Raw genomic sequence first — 19,944 nt, forward strand, 5'->3', positions numbered from 1 at the left:
AAAAGCATTTCTGCTTTGATAACTTAGCTGTCTTTAAAAATCACATTCTTATTTCTGTTGTTTGACTGCATAGGAGCTAAAAGAGAACGTATTTGAAAATGTTTGAAATATAATTGACGGTGACAGAGAAAATCATATAGCTTTGAACTAGAGTGGAAAAATGACAAATCTATTACGTGGGATTTTTTTCTCACTCTCCATCTGTAGGTATTTGGTCCTAATATGGATATAATTCACATAAAGACAGCATTGTGATACAACTATTAGGGCTTAAAAGTCTGCTACTAGAAAGTGAAACATTTATTGCGCATGGCATGAGAGTGCAAGAGACTCTCGTAAGAAAACGGACATTTTCTTCCAATGTACTACTGTCTTTAGGGTAGAAGATGCTCCATTCATATTTTACCTTCTCAGGGTTAAAAAAAAAAAAAGCTTGGAAATAAAATAAGTTGGCAACAAATTATATTCTGCTCTTAGTACTAGAGCTTGCTAAACTTATTCTCTTAGTTAAGAATTAAGACCAGTGAAATAAATTATTTCCATTTTTGGCATATTACCTTCTTTACATCAAAGTGCAATTTCTTACATTTTTCTTACAAAAGATGAAATGAATGATACATGATGATATATTAATTGGTGTGACATTTAAATGAGCTCCTCTATCACAGGAAAAATAAAGAAAGTAAAAAAATAATCTCTAAAAATGGGTTCTGATAGAAGGTTATATGGGAAACTAAATGGTCTCTCTTCACCTGAAGCATGAGTTTTCAAGGGATTTGTGTTATTTTTCTTATTTATTAGTATCTAGAGAAAGTAATGGATCTTGTAGCCACAGCTTCTTTATGTTTGTTAAGCTCTGATTTTTTTCTAAAATAATGTTAAGCAAAGTAAATTAAAATAATATGCTTAAAGGCTTTTGAGATATATGTGAGAATTCTAGAACATGATGGCTGAAATTGGTTCCATTCTCTTCTGATTCCAATCCTATGGGACTTCCCTTTTATTACACAAAAAACTCTAACAATCTTTGGGCAGTTCAGTGCAGCTGAGGCATGGATAAAACTGGTGAAGAATAACTTTATAAAGGCACTAGATGGGTTGGAAAACAAATCACCCAATTAAAAAAAAAAAAGGCTGCTGAGTTTAGTCTTTCCTGCTTCAACACTGAGAGAATACAGGGATTTTGGAGAGCAGTGAAGTTTTCTCTGGGGCCTGTGAAGACAGCTAACCGCCTGCCCTTAAATGGAAGGAGCTAGAGCCAACTCCATTGTCTTTGTAGTTGCAGGGTTATCAGGTAGGGGGACTCTCTGCAACAGATCCAAGTTTCCAGGAGCCACCCCCCCAAATAATAGCCCACCAAAGGCACCCCAGTACCAAAGAGAGGGTAATCAGGCAGAGTAATCAGAACATACACTCCTTGAAACCAAAGTATTTAAAGAGAGCAGGACTGAATAAAAGGAGGCGGGGGGTGGGAGGTGGGGAAGACAGGAAAAGAAAATGAGGAGATCAGTGAGCAGCACAAAAATCCAAAACTCACCAAAACAGAAAACAAAAAAACACACCGCCACATCCTAGCCATCAGTTCAGTTCAGTCGCTTAGTCATGTCTGACTCTTTGTGACCCCATGAACCACAGCAAGCCAGGCCTCCCTGTCCATCACCAACTCCTGGAGTCCACCCAAACCCATGTCCATAGAGTCAGTGATGCCATTGAACCATCTCATCCTCTGTCGTCCCCTTCTCCTCCTGCCCTCAATCTTTCCCAGAATCAGGGTCTTTTCAAATGAGTCAGCTCTTTGCATCAGGTGGCCAAAGTATTGGGAGTTTCAGGTTCAACATCAGTCCTTCCAATGAACACCCAGGACTGATCTCCTTTAGGATGGACTGGCTGTAACTCCTTGCAGTCCAAAGGACTCTCAAGAGTCTTCTTCAACACCACAGTTCAAAAGCATCAATTTTTCGGCACTCAGCTTTCTTCACAGTCCAACTCTCACATCCATACACGACCACTGGAAAAACCATAGCCTTGACTAGACAGACCTTTGCTGACAAAGTAATGTCTCTGCTTTTTAATATGCTGTCTAAGTTGGTCATAACTTTTCTTACAAGGAGTAAGCGTCTTTTAATTTCATGGCTGCAGTCACCATCTGCAGTGATTTTGGAGCCCAGAAAAATAAAGTCAGCCACTGTTTCCCCAATACTAAATAATAATAAGAGTGCTGCCCCCCCAATAAAAGCTACTCGGGAGCTTAAAAACCTAATTTTATCTCAAATTTAACTTTGAGAATTAAAGGAGACTTGGTCTCTATTGAGATCCAATTATGAGATCTAGAAGAAGAATCAGCAAATTTTTTCTGTCAAGGGTCAGGTAATAAATATTTTGGCTGTGTGATAGCTTGCAAATAGGATAAGGTTTCAGGGCTTGATAGTAAGTACAAACCCAGAGACAGTTTTTCAAAAATACTTAATGAGAGAACATTCAGAGTAGCAGAAAGTGAGTAAAGATGAAATAAGTAAATTAAAAAAATAAGTAAATTGACAAGTAAATTACTGACTAGATTAGATACATCCATACTATGCTCAGATAGTAGATGTTGCAATATACACTTTACCCAAAAGAAAAGGGGGTAGCTTTTTTCATATAAGAGGAAGGCTCAGAAAGGAAGGAGAGGTCAGACATGAAAAGAAAAAAAAAAGATATATCAAAACCCATGTATAAGAAAACCTCACCTAAACATGAATTTGTAGTTATAACATTACTGCATAATTTGTATCCAGTGTGTTATGTTTACCCTTGCTCTGCTCAAAATATCATTATTTACACAAATGAGTCACACAAGGAGTGATGCTCTTGAATTCTAAGAAGATTGGAAGATGGATGTTGGAGCAAGAAAGGCCTCAGGAATCGCATGAGTCAGTCACCTCATGATACACTTGAGGAGATTATCATGCAATAGACTATACAGAATGTGAGCACATCTGCAATATATTAACAGGTAGTGAAAAATAATTTTATTTAGGGTTTCTAAAAAACATTTAAAAGAAACCAGTCCCAGCATCATTATGCCAGTTCTATTTGTACCGACATGCCAGGTTACTCAGGTCTGTCTTTTCCCTGGATCAGTGGGTAGAATTTCACAATCAAAATCAAAACAACAGGAAACAGCTCTAAAGGACACGCACTTCGAAGACCTTGAAATCTTCTCTGGTTCTGAGGTAACACACTAGCTGTTGTATCTGCTGACGGTTTCTAAGGGTTCTCTTTGGGGTCCAAGTCAAGTATTTGACTTACTTTTTCTATTCTAGCAATTGTGGTTCAGTTTCTCTTCTACGTGAAAAAAACAAACAAAAAATACTACCCAGCATTCAGTAGGATGAGTTTGTTAATGTTTTTAATTTTAAAAATATCTAAAAAAGATTTTCACTGTTGTAGGAATAGCATGCATGTCAACTGGAACAGGTTCCAGTCTCTGATGATTTTTATAGAATGCTGGTGCCTTACATTGTCGTCTCTCTTCAAACACAATGTTAATGGTCATGAATTCAACACAAGTACAGAAAATAAAGTAACTCGGGATGTGACTTTGAAAAATGAGGGCATGTGTGTTTGCGTGTGTGTGTATGTGTACACTTTCACCATGTTGATTTGTACATTTTATCTGCTTTGTCTTTTATTATTTTTTTTATCAGAAATACAAGACTTATTCAAAATGATCTCTGACCACACATTTAATAGAAATCAGGCTGTGCTACTACTGCTGCTATTCCAGCCTCTAGAAAGAAAAAAAAAAAAATAACAGCCTGGTGAAATCAGTTTTGCTCGAATTTTGATAGCTGGGGAAGCTGTATCAATTGACATTACAAGTGTGATGGGGACGAAGGTGGTTTAAAGTAATAACTACAGGATAAAAGGGGTCTGGGGGAAATACAAATATACTAATGCTCTTGATACTTTTCAGAAATATTTTCTCAGTATTTCTTTGGTTTAAGATCTTTGACGTTTCCCCCAGTTTTCAAAGCTTATTTCACCCCAGGCATTCAGAATGGCAAATGTTAAATTTTTTTCTTTCATAAATATGCATTTGTATTCTGAAATTTCAGTCTTTTGAAGACACACTATTAAATATTCTGACGTGTTTAGGGAAAGTTCTTTTCATTGCTTCTCTGTTAATCTAATTAATATGATTAGCACTTTAGAACAGAATAATAAGTCTTCCTTGATAAGCAGGAAAAAAGGCACAAACAGCAAGTGATGACTTCACCAATCTGACTGAATTTTACTTAAAACTGTACCTCTAGCTAGCCCTTTACATTTGAGAAACTGTTAAAATATTTCTGCTACACAACTTTTTCATCACAAAATGAGGATAATAATATAACTGAAAGCACAGTGCTACCGTAAAGATAGGATAAGACATGTAAAGATCTTGAAAATGTCCTTTCATGAAGTAAGTGCTCAATAAATGCTGTTATTGTTATTACATGGTAAAAAATGTCTCTTTCTTAGAACTTCCAGGGCAAGCAGTAAAATATGAAAAACACTCTTGCTGTCATTTAATTTCACTATTCCAAATATTTATAACATTCGGTTCCTATGGATCTTTATTCCAGTTGGCCAGAAACGGGCTTTAATATTTCCAGAATAAAGCCAGAGATATAATCAAGGAGAGTCAGATGAAGAGGCGAGGGCCAAGAGAGGGTTAAGGTGTGCAATTAACATTTACAAAGTGTACCCAGTACTTGCTTAAGTTATTAAGCTGGGTGAGACTTCTCAGAATCACCCAGCTTGTGTGTTTCAAACAGTTTAGACTTTCTGCTGCCATCACTTTTGGTTAAAGTGTGAGGTGACCAGAGAATTAGTCTTATTCTACCACTGCAGCAGGAGTATTTCCTGGAGATGAGAATTCATTCCCTGTTACACAGGTGGTTGACAGCATTGTGTCCTCGGCCAGCACAAAGCCATGTTAAGCATATCAAGCGGACATATTCTTTACATACTGTAATGAACTGGACATTGTCACCCCAGTATAACTGAAGCCCTAATACTTTAGAATATGACTATATTTGGAGATAGAACCTTAGAAAGAGAATTAAGGTTAAATGGGCTCATAATGGTGGGGCCCTGATCCATTATGACAGCTGTCTTAATAAGGAAAGGAGACCAGGGGCAGGCACACACAGAGGCGAGGAGAGACCACGTGAGGACAGGATGAGAAGCAAGCCGGGGAGAGGGCTCAGGGGAGACCCAGCCTGCCTCCAGAACTGAAGAGAATAAATTCTCGTTGTTTAAGCCACCCAGTTTATGCTATTACTGGTGACAGGCCTATAAAACTAACACAGGTATTAAATACAAAGGGAAAAGACTCTAGGGCATGGGCGCAGTACCATTGTGCAATAGTTCCTGGTGTGATACTGTGGTAACAACACAATTGCACAATAACACAATTGCATATGATAGGAAGGTATATGTGCAAATCTACAAATACCAGGACTCTTTTACATTCTATGTAATTTCTCTCTAATTAATAGAAAAGGACTATCTTACGGACTTTGCCTAAACAACTTCTTCCCATCCTGAGTCTCTAGGAAAGAGTACAGGTAAAAAATGCCCTCATCTCCCAGTACTAAGCTATATATACATGAGCTTGGGGCTGTAGGCAAGTGAGATTCAAGGACTGCTTTTGCTGTCTCCAGGCTTCTCTATAAGGGTGGTAATATCTGGACTGAGTTGAGACCAAATGCTGCTATTTAGTTCTAGACAAACAAGGTTAATACCACAAGAGGGCTTGTATTTCAGCTACCTTGGTCAGACCTGAAGATTCTAGGAGACCAAAGTGATACTTACTATTACTATTACATCCACAAAATTCTCTAGGAAGTGTAGGCTCTTCTCATACTTCCTGTGTATGAGTAGCTGCTTTTCGAAAAATCTTGAGACCCAATGCCATCAGGTCATTTAGTGGCTGACATGTCAGTTCCTGTTCATATTAAACCTAATAATGAAAGCCTTTTGAACTTCACATGGTATGGATCCCCTTCTCTGAGTTTTCCTCTTGATGTATCTTCTTTTCAATTCTGGTTAAAGGGCCTGCAAGAATGAACATTGACATTCTAGGAATCAGTGAACTAAGATGGACTGGAATGGGGGAATTTAACTCAGATGACCATTATATCTACTCCTGTGGGCAGGAATCCCCCTAGAAGAAATGGAGTAGCCATCATAGTCAACAAAAGAGTCCAAAATGCAGTACTTGGATGCAATCTCAAAAATGACAGAATGATGTCTGTTCATTTCCAAGGCAAACCATTCAATAATATGGTAATCCAAGTCTATGCCCCAACCAGTAACGCTGAAGAAACTGAAGTTAAACAGTTCTATGAAGACCTACAAGATCTTTTAGAAGTAACACCCCAAAAAGATGTCTTTTTCATTACAGGGGACTGGAATGCAAAAGTAGGAAGTCAAGAAACATCTGGAGTAACAGGCAAATTTGGCTTTGGAGTACAGAATGAAGCAGGGCAAAGGCTAATAGAGCTTTGCCAAGAGAATGCACTGGTCATAGCAGACACCCTCTTCCAACAACACAAGAGAAGATTCTACACATGGACATCACCAGATGGCCAACAATGAAATCAGATTGATTATATTCTTTGCAGCCAAAGATGGAGAAGCTCTATACAGTCAGCAAAAACAAGACTGGGAGCTGACTGTGGCTCAGATCATGAATCTTTATTGCCAAAGTCGGACTTAAATTGAAGACAGTGGGGAAAACCACTAGACCATTCAGGTATGACCTAAATCAAAAACCTTATGATTATACAGTGGAAGTGAGAAATAGATTTAAGGGACTAGAACTGATAGACAGACTGCCTGATGAACTATGGAAGGAGGCTATTGACATTGCACAGGAGACAGGAATAAAGACCATCCCCAAGAAAAAGAAATGCAAAAAAGCAAAATGGCTGTCTGAGGAGGCTTCATAAATAGCTGTGCGAAGAAGAGAAGTGAAAAGCAAAGGAGAAAAGGAAAGATATATCAATTTGAATGCAGAGTTCCAAAGAATAGCCAGTAGAGATAAGAAATCCTTCCTCAGCGATCAATGCAAAGAAATAGAGGAAAACAATAGAATGGGAAAGACTAGAGATGTCTTCAAGAAAATTAGAGATACCAAGGGAACTTTTCATGCAAAGATGGGTTCAATAAAGGACAGAAATGTTATGGATCTGAGAGAAGGAGAAGATATTAAGAATAGGTGGCAGAAATACACAGAAGAACTGTACCAAAAAAAATCTTCACAACCCAGATAGTCATGATGGTATAATCACTCACCTAGAGCCAGACATCCTGGAATGTGAAATCAAGTGGGCCTTAGGAAACATCACTACGAACAAAGCTAGTGGAGTGGATGGAATTCCAGATGAGCTATTTCAAATCCTAAAAGATGATGCTATGAAAGTGCTGCACTCAACATGCCAGCAAATTTGGAAAACTCAGCAGTGGCCACAGGAATGGAAAAGGTCAGTTTTCATTCCAGTCCCTAAGAAAGGCAATTCCAAAGAATGCTCAAACTACTGCACAATTACACTCATCTCACACGCTAGCAAAGTAATGCTCACAATTCTCCAAGCCAGGCTCTGGCAATACATGAACTGTGAACTTCCAGATGTTCAAGCTGGTTTTAGAAAAGGCAGAGGAACCAGAGATCAAATTGCCAACACCCCTTGGGTCACTGAAAAAGCAAGAGAGTTCAAGAAAAATATCTATTTCTGCTACATTGACTATGTCAAAGCCTTTGACCATGTGGATCACAATAAACTGTGGAAAAGTCTGAAAGAGATGGAAATACCAGACCACCTGACCTGCCTCTTGAGAAACCTATATGCAGGGCAGGAAGCAACAGTGAGAACTGGATATGGAACAACAGACTGGTTCCAAATAGGAAAAGGAGTACGTCAAGGCTGCATATTGTCACTCTGATTATTTAACTTATATGCAGGGTACATCACGAGAAACGCTGGGCTGGAAGAAGCAAAAGCTGGAATCAAGATTGCCAGGAGAAAATATCAAAAACCTCAGATATGCAGATGACACCACCCTCATAGCAGAAAGTGAAGAACTAAAGAGCCTCTTGATGGAAGTGAAAGAGGAGAGTGAAAAAGTTGGCTTAAAGCTTAACATTCAGAAAACTAAGATCATGGCATCTGGTCCCATCACTTCATGGCAAATAGATGGGGAAACAGTGGAAACAGTGGCTGACTTTATTTTTTGGGGCTCCAAAATCACTGCAGATGGTGACTGCAGCCATGAAATTAAAAGATGCTTACTCCTTGGAAGGAAAGTTGTGACCATCCTACACAGCATATTAAAAATCATAGACATTACTTTGCCAACAAAGTCCATCTAGTCAAGGCTATGGTTTTTCCACTAGTCATGTATGGATGTGAGAGTTGGACTGTAGAGAAAGCTGAGCACAGAAGAATTGATGCTTTTGAACTGTGGTGTCGGAGAAGACTCTTGAGAGTCCCTTGGACTGCAGGAGATCCAATCAGTCCATCCTAAAGGAGATCAGTCCCGGGTGTTCATTCGAAGGACTGATGTTGAAGCTGCAACTCCAGTATTTTGGCCACCTGATGCGAACAGCTGACTGATTTGAAAAGACCCTGATTCTGGGGAAGACTGAGGGCAGGAGGAGAAGGGGATGACAGAGGATGAGATGGTTGGATGCCATTGCCAACTCAATGGACATGAGTTTGGGTGGATTCCGGGAGTTGGTGATGGACAGGGAGGCCTGGTGTGCTGCGGTTCATGGGTTCGCAAAGAGCCAGAAACGACTGACCGACTGAACTGAACTGAAGAGCTTGGAGATTTTGAATAATAGATGTGTAGGAATGGGACACATAGTACCAAGATGGGTTGGAATTTTAGTGCTTGGATTCCAGGAACTTCAGACATCTGTACTATCTCAAGTTCTACCAAGTCATTACTTAGTGGGATATAGATTACATCATGCATACCAAATGTTGCAACCATATTCTCTCAAGGAAGAATCTTGCAGTATCTTGCTCACTCTTGCCTTTAATATTGTTATTAAATCCATCTACCTCAGCATCACTTGCTGTGGAACAGGCTTCTACAGCTTACCCCGAATCAGCTTCCTGTTCTTCCTAGGCACGAAAAGACTGAGAATTCTAGGTAGTCCTCAATTCTCAAAACAACATTAAGAAGGTATCAGTTTTATCTCCATTTTACACATGAAGAGACTGAGGTATCAACATAAGAACTTATTGACTTGTTTCTGGTCACCAGTTGGTAGGTGGAGCTGACATTCAAACATAAGCAGTATAGTTTCCAAGCCCACATCCTTTGGCACCCATCTACTGTCTGTTGATCTTTCTGTAAAAATTAATTTATCAGATTTTTTTCAGTCTCCACAGACTTGTTTATGATTTTATTCCTGCTAATATTATGTTGGTTAAAAACACTGTAGAGGAATGGTACAGGATAGGCAGATTGTGAATGGTAAGGAATCTGTCCTAACCAGAGAGGATTTTAGCTTTTAATGTAGGATATCATTAGGATATCATTGGAAACTCCACCTCCTTAAATATTGCTATTGAACCTATCAAACACTCAAGTAAGAAACTAATCAGATATCTGATTTAAAGGGAAGTAATAACTTTAAGTATATATCTGACAAAATGACCATTTAATTGATGAACATCTTTCTTAACTCACCTTGGATCATTTCTTTACACTTAAGGACCTTGTAAAATGCACTAAGGAACGGAGTACAAGTTCAGTTAAGCAATGGGCTATTAGAGATGATCTGAGCCTGGCATCTCCTGCTTAATATTCTACTATCACTGCCTGTCAGATTTTACCTTTGAATTCCTGAATTTATGAACAGATCTTTTTCTGCACCATTTCTATTTTCAGCTCAGATTCCATGCTTATTGAATCATGAGGAATGTTTAAAGGAGATATTTATGTCTAGCTAATCTGACATCTGACTCTTCCAGGAGTTCTTACTTGTTTCAAAACCTCCTAACCAGTTTCCCTGATTCTATTCTTGATTTCCTCTATCCATTCTCCTAACAGTATCCAAAGTAATTAAAAAATGACACATAAGCACATAAGTAAATAAATTAGATCATGTCATTTTCCACTTAAATCCCTTTCATGGCTTTCTTTCACATTTAAAATAAAATTTTAACTCCTCGTCACAGTTTCCAAAGCTCTGCTTTGTCTGGTTAAGGCTACCTCACAGGAATTCAAGACACACTAGAAAGCTACATTAATCAAGATACTGTCGTATTGGCAAAAGAATGGACAGATAGATGGAACAGAAAACGGAGCCTATAAATAGACCTGCAGAAATATTTCCAACTGATCTTTGACCAGGAAGCAAATGCAATTCAAGGAAGAAAGGATAGTGTTTTCAATAGATGATGCTGCATATATGTATACATGCAAAACCATAAATGTAAACACAGGCATTACACCTTATGCCAAAAAAGTAGATTATAGACATAAATGCAAAACACAAAAAAAGAAACAAACAAACTTCTAGAAGCTACAGGAAAAAACAAAAATGCCCTTAGATTTAGATACAACATCAGAAGTACTATGAAAAAACAAAAAAAAACTTGAACCTCATTGAAATAAAAAACTTTTGCTCTATGAAAGACACTTTGAAGAGAATGAAAAGCCAAGTCACACACTGGGAGAAAATATCTGAAAAAACACATCTGATAAAAGGACTGGTGAACTACATGAAGGACCCAAAACCTAGCAGGAAGAATATAAACAACTCAATAAATTAAGAAAAATACCAAAGCAAGCATCTTGCCGAAGAAGATATACGGATGATGACGAAGCAAATGAAAATATATTAAACCTTTAAAATCATTAAAGAACAGCAAGTTAAAACAGTAATGAGACACCACTACACACCTGTTATTAATAGTATATCTAAAATACAAAACTGATAAAATGCTGGTGAACACATGGAACAGTGGGAACTCTCATTTTTGCTGGTGAAAATGCAAGACAGTATTCATTTTGCAGGACAGTCTTGTAGTTTCTTAGAAAGTTAAACAGAACCTTAGCATGTAGTCCAGCAATTGTATTTTTACCTAAAGCAGCTGAAAATTTACATGTATACAAAAAGCTGAACCAAATGTTTATAGCAGCAGTATTCATAACTGTCATAACTTCAAAGCAGCCAAGATATCTTTCAGTAGGTAAACAGATAAACTGTGATCCATATATGCAATGGAATGTTATTCAGTGTTGAGAAGACAGGGAGAAATCTCAAATGCATAGTGTTAAGCAAAAGAAGTCAATCTGAAAATCCTACACACTATTATTCAAATGTATGACATTCTGTTTAAGTCAATGGTTGCTAGGGCTCGGATGGAGAAAGGAAGGGATGAATACTGGGTATCTGAGGGATTTTTAGGTTAGTGAAACTATTCTATATTGTAATGGTGGACATATGACTTTATGCATTTGCCAAGACTCATGGATCTATTCAACAGTAAGTGTGAATACTCAATACAAACTATGGGCTTTAGTTAATAATAATGTATCAATATTAGTACGTCAACTATAACAAATATAATACATAAATGTAAGATATTAATAATGGGGTGGCTATAACATAATCTGTGAGGGGAAGAGGAAGTATACATAACTGTTTTCTACTCAGTCTTCCCATAAAACTAAAATTGCTCTAAAAATTCAAGTCTATTAATTAGAAATATATGTATGGCTGATTCATTTTGTTGTAAGGTAGGAACTAATTCAACATTCTAAAGCAACCATGCTCCAACAAAATTAATTTTAAAAAAGGTAAAATATATCTATATGATATATAGCTAAATAATAATGTACCTGATAACTGCCGTTGGAGGTCAGAGAAAGAGTATATGAAGGTAACCTTACAGTTACCATAAAGTAACAGAGGTTATGTTACTTTAACTGAATATATGAAATATCTGTCCAGTGATAAAAAAAAAAGTGAGATTTGGATAACATCTTCAAGTTGCTTAGAATGGAGAGTGGTAAAAGAGAGAAAAGAGAACATTCCATATGAGGAGAGCAAATACAGCAGAAGCTAGTGGAAAAGTCTTTGAACAGTTATATAAGCTAGCAAAATGACCACTGAGGTCACTGACTGCTACTGTGGTCTGAAGGTTTGTGTCCCCCCCAAATTTGTATGTTGAAATCTGGTCTGATGTGATGGTATTAGGAAGTGTGGCCTTTGGGCTCTGTACTCATGAATGGAATTAGTGCTCTCATATGGGGCCTGCCACATAGCTTTCTAGCCCTTTTCACCATGTGAAGTTACAAGCAGAAGTCTGCAACCTGGAAAACGGCCTTCACCTAACCAGGCATCTCAGACTTCCAGCCTCCAAGAATATGAGAAATAAATTTGTCCTTTATAAGCCACTCGGTGTGGGCTTTTGTTATAGCAGCCTGAATGGAATAAAACACCTGCCTTTTCAAAACACAACATTAGTGTTTGTCAAGATTTGTTTTCAGAAAGGACATGAGCTTTTTGTCTCCAAAGTACTTGAAGATAGGCTGATGTATTCATTCAGTTAAACACCAAGGGACAGACTACAGCCAACTGGTCTAATGGGTGACTGAAACTGGTCCTGAGCTGTATCCTATCTCTGGAAACTACAGTCAACCGTGTCACTACAAAGGAACCATATGACTACCAGCAGAAGGAATGAGTACCTTAAAATAAAAGACTGACAAATTTTTAAGCATGACAGCAGGTATTTCTGTTCCCTCTCCCACAACCTCTCAGGCACTAAATCATGACTCCCAGGGGCACAGTCTCCTAAGTTGTATTCTCTGAAACAACCACACCTAGGAACTCTTTCCAGTCAGCCCCCACTTAGACCCCATGGTAATTTATAAACAAGTCACATAAACATTCTCCTTATTAAGAAAAGACGTGATAATACATACGTCAACAAAATGACCGCAAAATTCTCAAGCTTAAAAGTCAGAAAGTTTCTGGCAACTGGATTACTGGTCTTTTCAAACTCATTATTGGTCTCCTTGCTCTGCAGTGGATCTAGCCTGGATTCCCTGCCTTCAATTTCCCTGCCCTCCAAATCCACACCCCTTGCCCCAATTTCTCTTAGGAGACCACACAGATTTCCTTAGCAGCCAGCCCTCAGACTTTTAACATTGTTCTCCTGGGCCAGACACTGATTTGTTCGTTCTTTACAGGGAGGAATGTGTGAAAAAACAAACAAACAAACAAAAACTAGGTGCGTTTATTACCATGACATCATTTAAGCACTCATCCTCCAGACCCAGTGACTAAATAGAGATTAGTTTCTGTAATTCTCATAAAACAAAAAAAACTTCGTTAAAGTATTACCTTCGCATCCCAGAGGTCGAAAGAAGCACAGTAGGGTTAAATCATTTAACTGGTCCTGATTAGCAAGGAAAGTTTCTACCCAGGCCGTGTGAGCTGACCGTACTTTTACCCCTTTGGGCGGATGGTGACGGCCATCCAGGGGAGGAAGGCCCGCAGGGTGGGATGCCTGCGGAGACGCTGGCGCCTGGATGCCTGGAGAAGAGCATTGAGACCAGGAACGCTGGAGGGTGGGGCCGCACCAGTCCCCAGGGCCCGCGGCGGGCAGGTGCCTGGCTGCGCGCCAGACAATGACCCCACGTGTCCCACATGCGCTTGCTGGGGCCTCCATGTGCCGCCAGCCCCTCGTGCGCCCTAACCTCACGTGCGCCCCAGCCACGCATGCGCCCCAGCCCCACGTGCGCCTGTGTGGGCCCCACGTGCCACTCAGCTCCGGCTCCACGTGCGCCTGTCCCGGCCTCCACGTTTGAACTGCCGGCGGGGGCGGGGCCTTGTCCGAGCCCCACCCGGGGATCCGGTTAATTGACGGCAAAGATGGAGCACTAGCCTCGCAGTGTTGAGAAGCTGGCGTTGGGCCGCCACAGCCCTGACCGCTCTGCAGGAGCTGGGGCCCCTCTGAACCTCTCGGTTTTTCCCAGGACCCCGTGACCCAGTGCAGAGGCCTGCGGGTAGGTGCCCCTCGGAGACTTGGTGGGGATGGGGAAGTGGGAAGGGGCTCCTGCGCGGGACAGGCGGGCAGCGGAGTGCGGGGCGTGCCCGCAGTGATGGCGCAGTGAACAGCCGGTTCTGAGACTTCTGGAATCCGGCACAGCAGAGGCCACTTGGTCGGTGTTCACACAGTGTAGGCGGATGGAGTTCCTTTCTGGCTGGTGGGTTGCTCTCAGCACAGCTTATGTTACTTTAACTGATCTTCATGGTGCCTCTGTGAGCAGTGTGCTGGGCACGAGAATAAGTTTGTGCATCATTTCTTGTGCCAAGTACGCGGATTTCTGAAATTTATAGAGCTCTTTACCCCCGTCTCAGCCTTTAACCTTGGCTTCCTCCCCAGCGTGACTAAAGACTCATCGTCGTTCTTACCCACCTTGCTCTCCGGGCTAAGATTCTGATGTCAGGTTTTTCTTCCCACACTCTTCCCGGGAGAGACCGAAGTTCTCTTCCCAGTAACTTGGCATTAAATGTTACTTGCATTTCCTCTGATAAGCGATATTTCAATGTACGGTAGAAGCTTTTGACTTTTAATACTAGCAGGATAGTCGGAGAGAAGTTGGTAGATTTCATCAACCAACTAAATATTATCTTTGGAGACGTTTTCCCAGTCAGGAGTTTGGTTTCTTCAAATGTGCAAATTAGTGAATTGAGTCAGATGAACTGTTCTAAAAATCTTAGTTCTGGCACATCTATAACTCAGTAAATGGGTGTGATTCATGTGACTGTTAGGATGTCCAGATAACAGTTGACTCTTTTTTTCTTTTAGGTTAATTATGACTCTTCCTCTTTCTGAAGCTACAGTTTGGGGTAATCTCGGAACTGGGTTCTCCATCTGACAGAAGGCTTTAATTTGCAAAATACCTATCAGTAAAACTGTCTTTTTCAAGGCAACTATGGTAGTGGCTTAGGTCAGGTAGATGCATACAGTCTTGCATTTGAGTTACTAATTCTTTAAATCTTCAAAATGCCAATAATAAATGGAAAGAAAACCACTTTTCATCTGGACTGATCTAAGAAAGATCTTAATACTGGCATTACTCTTCTCACATTTGAAAGATTCATATCAGTACTTGATGGCAGAATTCTTAATTTTACCTTGTTTTGCATTGTGAAGTAAGTTTAATTCAATATTTAAGAATTTTCAACTTCTTCAAAGGATAATTGCAAACAGTTGAGAAATCTTCAGGTTTACTGAGTGAAGAAAATTGCCAGACTTCACTTATGGCGAACATGGAACCTGTTTTCTCTTTAACAGCAGAAGTACTAAATCTGGGTTATGGGCATTTGTGAATAGGATCCTAGATGCTTTTCCTAAGGGAGTATTTGTTCAGAAGTCAAATTGATGGCTCTGCAAGGGAGGAGTAGAAGTGGGAATTAGTGGATTTGAACCCAAAGAAAAAACGACTCTCCCCTTCACACCAGGTAGAGTGGGCAGGGAGGGCTCACTGTAATTTCTCACTTGTTCTGCTTGCTACAGTTGGCCTTGCTACCTGCTGGTATTTGTTAGCCCGCTTCTATATTTGCCTGCTTGTCACAGTCCTAGTGACACAGTAATGAAAGCCAATGTTTCTGGGTTCCTTACTGTGTTAGTTTCCCAGGGCTGCTATAATAAGGTGCCATAAACTTGGAGTCTTAACACAACAGATTTGTTGTCTCCCAGTGTTGGCAGCTAGGAACCCGCAATGGAGGAGTCAGCAGGCCTCAGCTCCCCTGCAGGCTCTAGGGGAGAATCTCTCCTTCTTCTCGCCTTCTGGTTGTTTTCAGCAGTCCTTGGTGTTGGTTCCCTTGAAGATGTCATGGCAGTCTTTGCCTCTGTCATTTTGTTGCCTTCTCCCTGTCTGTCTTTTCTCTTATAAGGACATCAGTACCCGTGGGTTAGGGATGAGTGTAACGACTTAATTGATTACTTCTGCAAAGATCATATTTACAGATAACATCACATTCACAGTCACCTAGGTTAGGACTTCACCTTATTTTAGGCAGACATGATTCAAGTCAAAACTCTTACTGCTCCTTTTCTGTGTGCTGTGTCAAGGGGCTTTGCACTTTTAATTCTCTTGTTTGTAATTCTTCTGTACCCCTAAAGGGGCCGTAAAAACCAGGGACATGGTTTATGTAAAAAAACAAAAAGAGCCCTGTACAGTGCAGGGAACTCAACTCAGGTGTTGTGTGGTGACCTGGGGGTGGGATGGGGGAGGGGTAGGAGGGACTGTCAAGAGGGTGGGGGTACATGTATACATATAGTTAATTCGCTTTGTTGTACAACATTGTAGAACAATTATACCTCAGTTTTTTTTAACGTTTTAAAAAAAAGGTCTTCATTAACCTTCAGCCAGTGTTTCAGAGACGCTTGATACTTTTTTTTAAATGTCCACAGATACAACCAAAAAATGTTATGTTGTTTTGTTATTCTTTTGCATTGTAACTGAATTCTTCTGTAGCCTGGAATCACTTTTTTGGAGAGCTCAAAGTAACTCCATATGCTCTCATTAAGCTGTTTGATTTAAACAGGGGCCAGTAGTTTGGTTTATTAGCACTTAATTGTTTTTGTTAGTAGAGATTTACTTTACTTATTTTAACCATCTGCAGCCTTTACCTGTTTTCAGCCTTTACTCTTCAGCATGAAATCTAATACCACCTAGAAGGAAAAGTAAACTTTGAATTAGCAGAAACAGTCTTCAATAAATGTGCTGTAATTTGAATCAGTGATAAGAAGGTTTTTCCATTCAGGGCAGCCGGTTCTAACACCCATATTACTTTTTACTTTTGTTTTCATGAGTTTCTGCTTACTATCCAATCAATGTAGTTCTTTTGTCTTGACAGTTCTGTAATGTTGAAAGAATGAAGTCACTCAGTCGTGTCTGACTCTTTGTGACCCCATGGACTGTAGCCCACCAGGCTCCTTGGTCCATGGGATTTTCCAGGCATAAATACTGGAGTGGTTGCCATTTCCTTCTCTAGGGGATCTTCCCAACCCAGGGATCGAACCCAGGTCTCCTGCATTGTAGGCAGATGTTTTACTGTCTGAGCTACCAGGGAAGCCTGGTGTAATGTTAAAACTCTTTTGGAAAAATTCTTAGAACTTTTACGTCCTAAATGTTTTAGGACCATGCAGATGAGTTCCGAGGAAGGAAGATGCATAGAAATACTCTTAATAAATTAATGTTAGAATAGATTTAGACTTATAAAAGTCATGAAGTTAGTACATTCTGTTTCTTTATATCTCACACCCAGATTTTTACTCATGTTTTATATTAGTATGATGTGTGTGACAAGTAATGAACAATATTGAAATATGATTGTTAACTTAAAAGTCCATAACTTATTTAGATTTCCTTAGATTTTACCTAATGTCCATTTTCTGTTCCAGGATCCCATCCATTATACAGCATTACATTTAGTTGTCATGTTTCTTTACGTTTCTCTATGCTGGCACATTCCCATGTTTTTTAATTCTACCTCCGTTGATTTCTGGTCACTTTTCTGGCCACTTTGCATATACCATCACATTTGCTCCTCAGAATAACTGAGAGAAGTAGAATTAGTTGTGTATTGAAACAGAGCAGTTAGGCAGTTTGTCCAAGGTTGCATTATTAGAAAATGGTGAGTCCGCAGTTTGAGTCCCAGGCTCCTGGAGCTCCAAAATCCATGCTCTTCTTCTGTGCGTTTTAGCAGTTACTACTGTGTCTGCTCTATTAGCACAGGTTTCCATACCTGAACGTAATTTGGTAATTTAAGTCAACCTGAGTTTTCTTAGCTTTAGCACTCTTGGCATTGTCTTTGTGGAGGGGGCTGTTCCCTGCATTGTGAGATGTTTAAAAGCGTCCCTTCTCTTCTCTCTTTGCACTAGATGCAGGTAACATAGCTGCCTTCTCACGCTCCTCCAGACACATAGTGTGACAACCAAAAATGTCTCCACATGTTGCTCTTTTTCCCATGGTGGTGTTCAGTCATGTACTGAGAATCAGTGGGTTAACACTTTCCTTAAAAATGCTCTAAGTCGATGGCGATGACCTGTAACACGTATTGAATAAACCAGGGCACTCTGAGGCAATTTGAGCTTCTAAAAACTGTGTCCGTTTTAAAGAAATAATGCATGGCTCACACTTAGTGTTGTGGGAAAACGTAGGCTGTATGATTTTGTTGTAGTTTAGTCTGAAGTCTGAGAATGAAAATCAAATGGTTACATTTTCAGCTAGAGTTTGTTTAGTTACTCTGTATGTTTGCCATACATTGGGGTCCATTTTTATAATGTGTGTATTGTTCTACATTTAAGGATTTTAATATAATCTCACAATTTGATACGGTATGGATTTTTTTTTTTGCCCTTAAGTAGTTTTCACAGCAGGACCATAATCAGTGCTGACTGTGTGGATCATGGTTGATGCTGATTATCCCCTTGTAACTTTTGAGTAAATATAATTTATTATAGCTTGGCATGTCTGCTTTATGACTGGATTTTTTTTAAGGAATTATAATTATTTAGCCTGCATTCTTAGCAAAGATGATTCTCATTAGTATCACAAATGTTTTCACTTTTTAATAAAAGGATTAAACTTCTGAAACAATGTTCAACTTTCTTTGTGAGAAAGTGAAGGTGTTATGAAAGTGTTAGTTGCTCAGTGGTGTCTGACTCTTTGCAACCCAAGGACTGTAGCCCTCCAGGCCTCTCTGTCCACAGAATTCTCCAGGCAGGAATACCAGAGTGGATAGCCCCATTCCTTTCTCCAGAGGATCTTCCTGACCCAGGGATGGAACCTGGGTGTCCTGAATTGCAGACAGATTCTTTATAATCTGAGCCACAAGGGAAGGCCTAAACTTTTTTGGTTGATCTCAAATACATAAGAAGAGTAAATCCCTCCCCGACAGCTATTTTTTTAAGCAAATAGGAGATTGTTTGAAAATGTTAACTACCTTGGATTTGTTTAGTGCCTAAGAGCACGTGAGCATGCTAGTTTAAAACAACTTCTGAGCCTTCTTGTTCAACCTTCTAAAAGCTTGTATCTGACAGGGTCAGATTTGTTCCTATGCTTGATTTCATAGTTCTAGGTCTGTCCTGGTCTGTTTGGCATTCAGTGTTCATATATACATGGAGGATGGTAAATTTTTTATCTCTAAACTCCTAGGATTACACATATCCAAAACAGAACTCAAATAGTGTTCAACCCTTGAATAGGATAATTGAAGAATCCAGCCTACAAAGATTAAATCTCTTATTCAGAGTTATTTAAACGGGTCGCTAGACTCCTTGATTTCTTTCATCATGGTGCTTTTAGAAAATCTGTGACCAGCTATGAAGAAGGAAGCATCAAGATATATGATGATGGTGAACTTTAAAGACTTGTCCAAGTCATATTCAGGGCTTCCCTTATAGCTCAGTTGATAAGAATCTGCCTGCAATGTGGGAGACCTAGCTTCAATCCCTGGATTGGGAAGATCCTTTGGAGGAGGGCATGGCAACCCACTCTGGTATTCTTGCCTGGAGAGGAGGTTGGTGGGCTACCCTACGTGGTTGCAAAGATTGAGCGACTAAGCACACATATCATAGGCAGATGAGACTTGACAAGCTGAAGCTTAAATTCTGGTTGTTAGACTTGACAAAATGTTCACTGTATTCTTCTCTAGTCTCTTGAATCCTGTTTAAAAATAAAAATAGCCCATCCTACTGGGCTAATGATCTGCTATACCAATATTCATTTCAACTCTGATTTTAACTTAGATGAAAAATATGTAGTTTTCATTTGGCATGCAGTGAATATCATTTGGCAAAGTCAGCATTAAAAACAGGTCCACCTGATGTAGGTTTTGGGATGTTTACTTGTCAAGACCAGTGC

The 19,944-nt window shown here is 39.6% G+C and overlaps 1 pseudogene; it reads right to left on the reverse strand.

Moving 5' to 3' along the window:
- Positions 1 to 14,680, reverse strand: part of LOC122686684 — a 68,196-nt pseudogene extending 53,516 nt beyond the window's left edge.
- Positions 14,681 to 19,944: the final 5,264 nt, after the last annotated feature.

Source organism: Cervus elaphus, chromosome 30, assembly GCF_910594005.1.
Source record: "Cervus elaphus chromosome 30, mCerEla1.1, whole genome shotgun sequence".
NCBI lineage: Eukaryota > Metazoa > Chordata > Mammalia > Artiodactyla > Cervidae > Cervus > Cervus elaphus.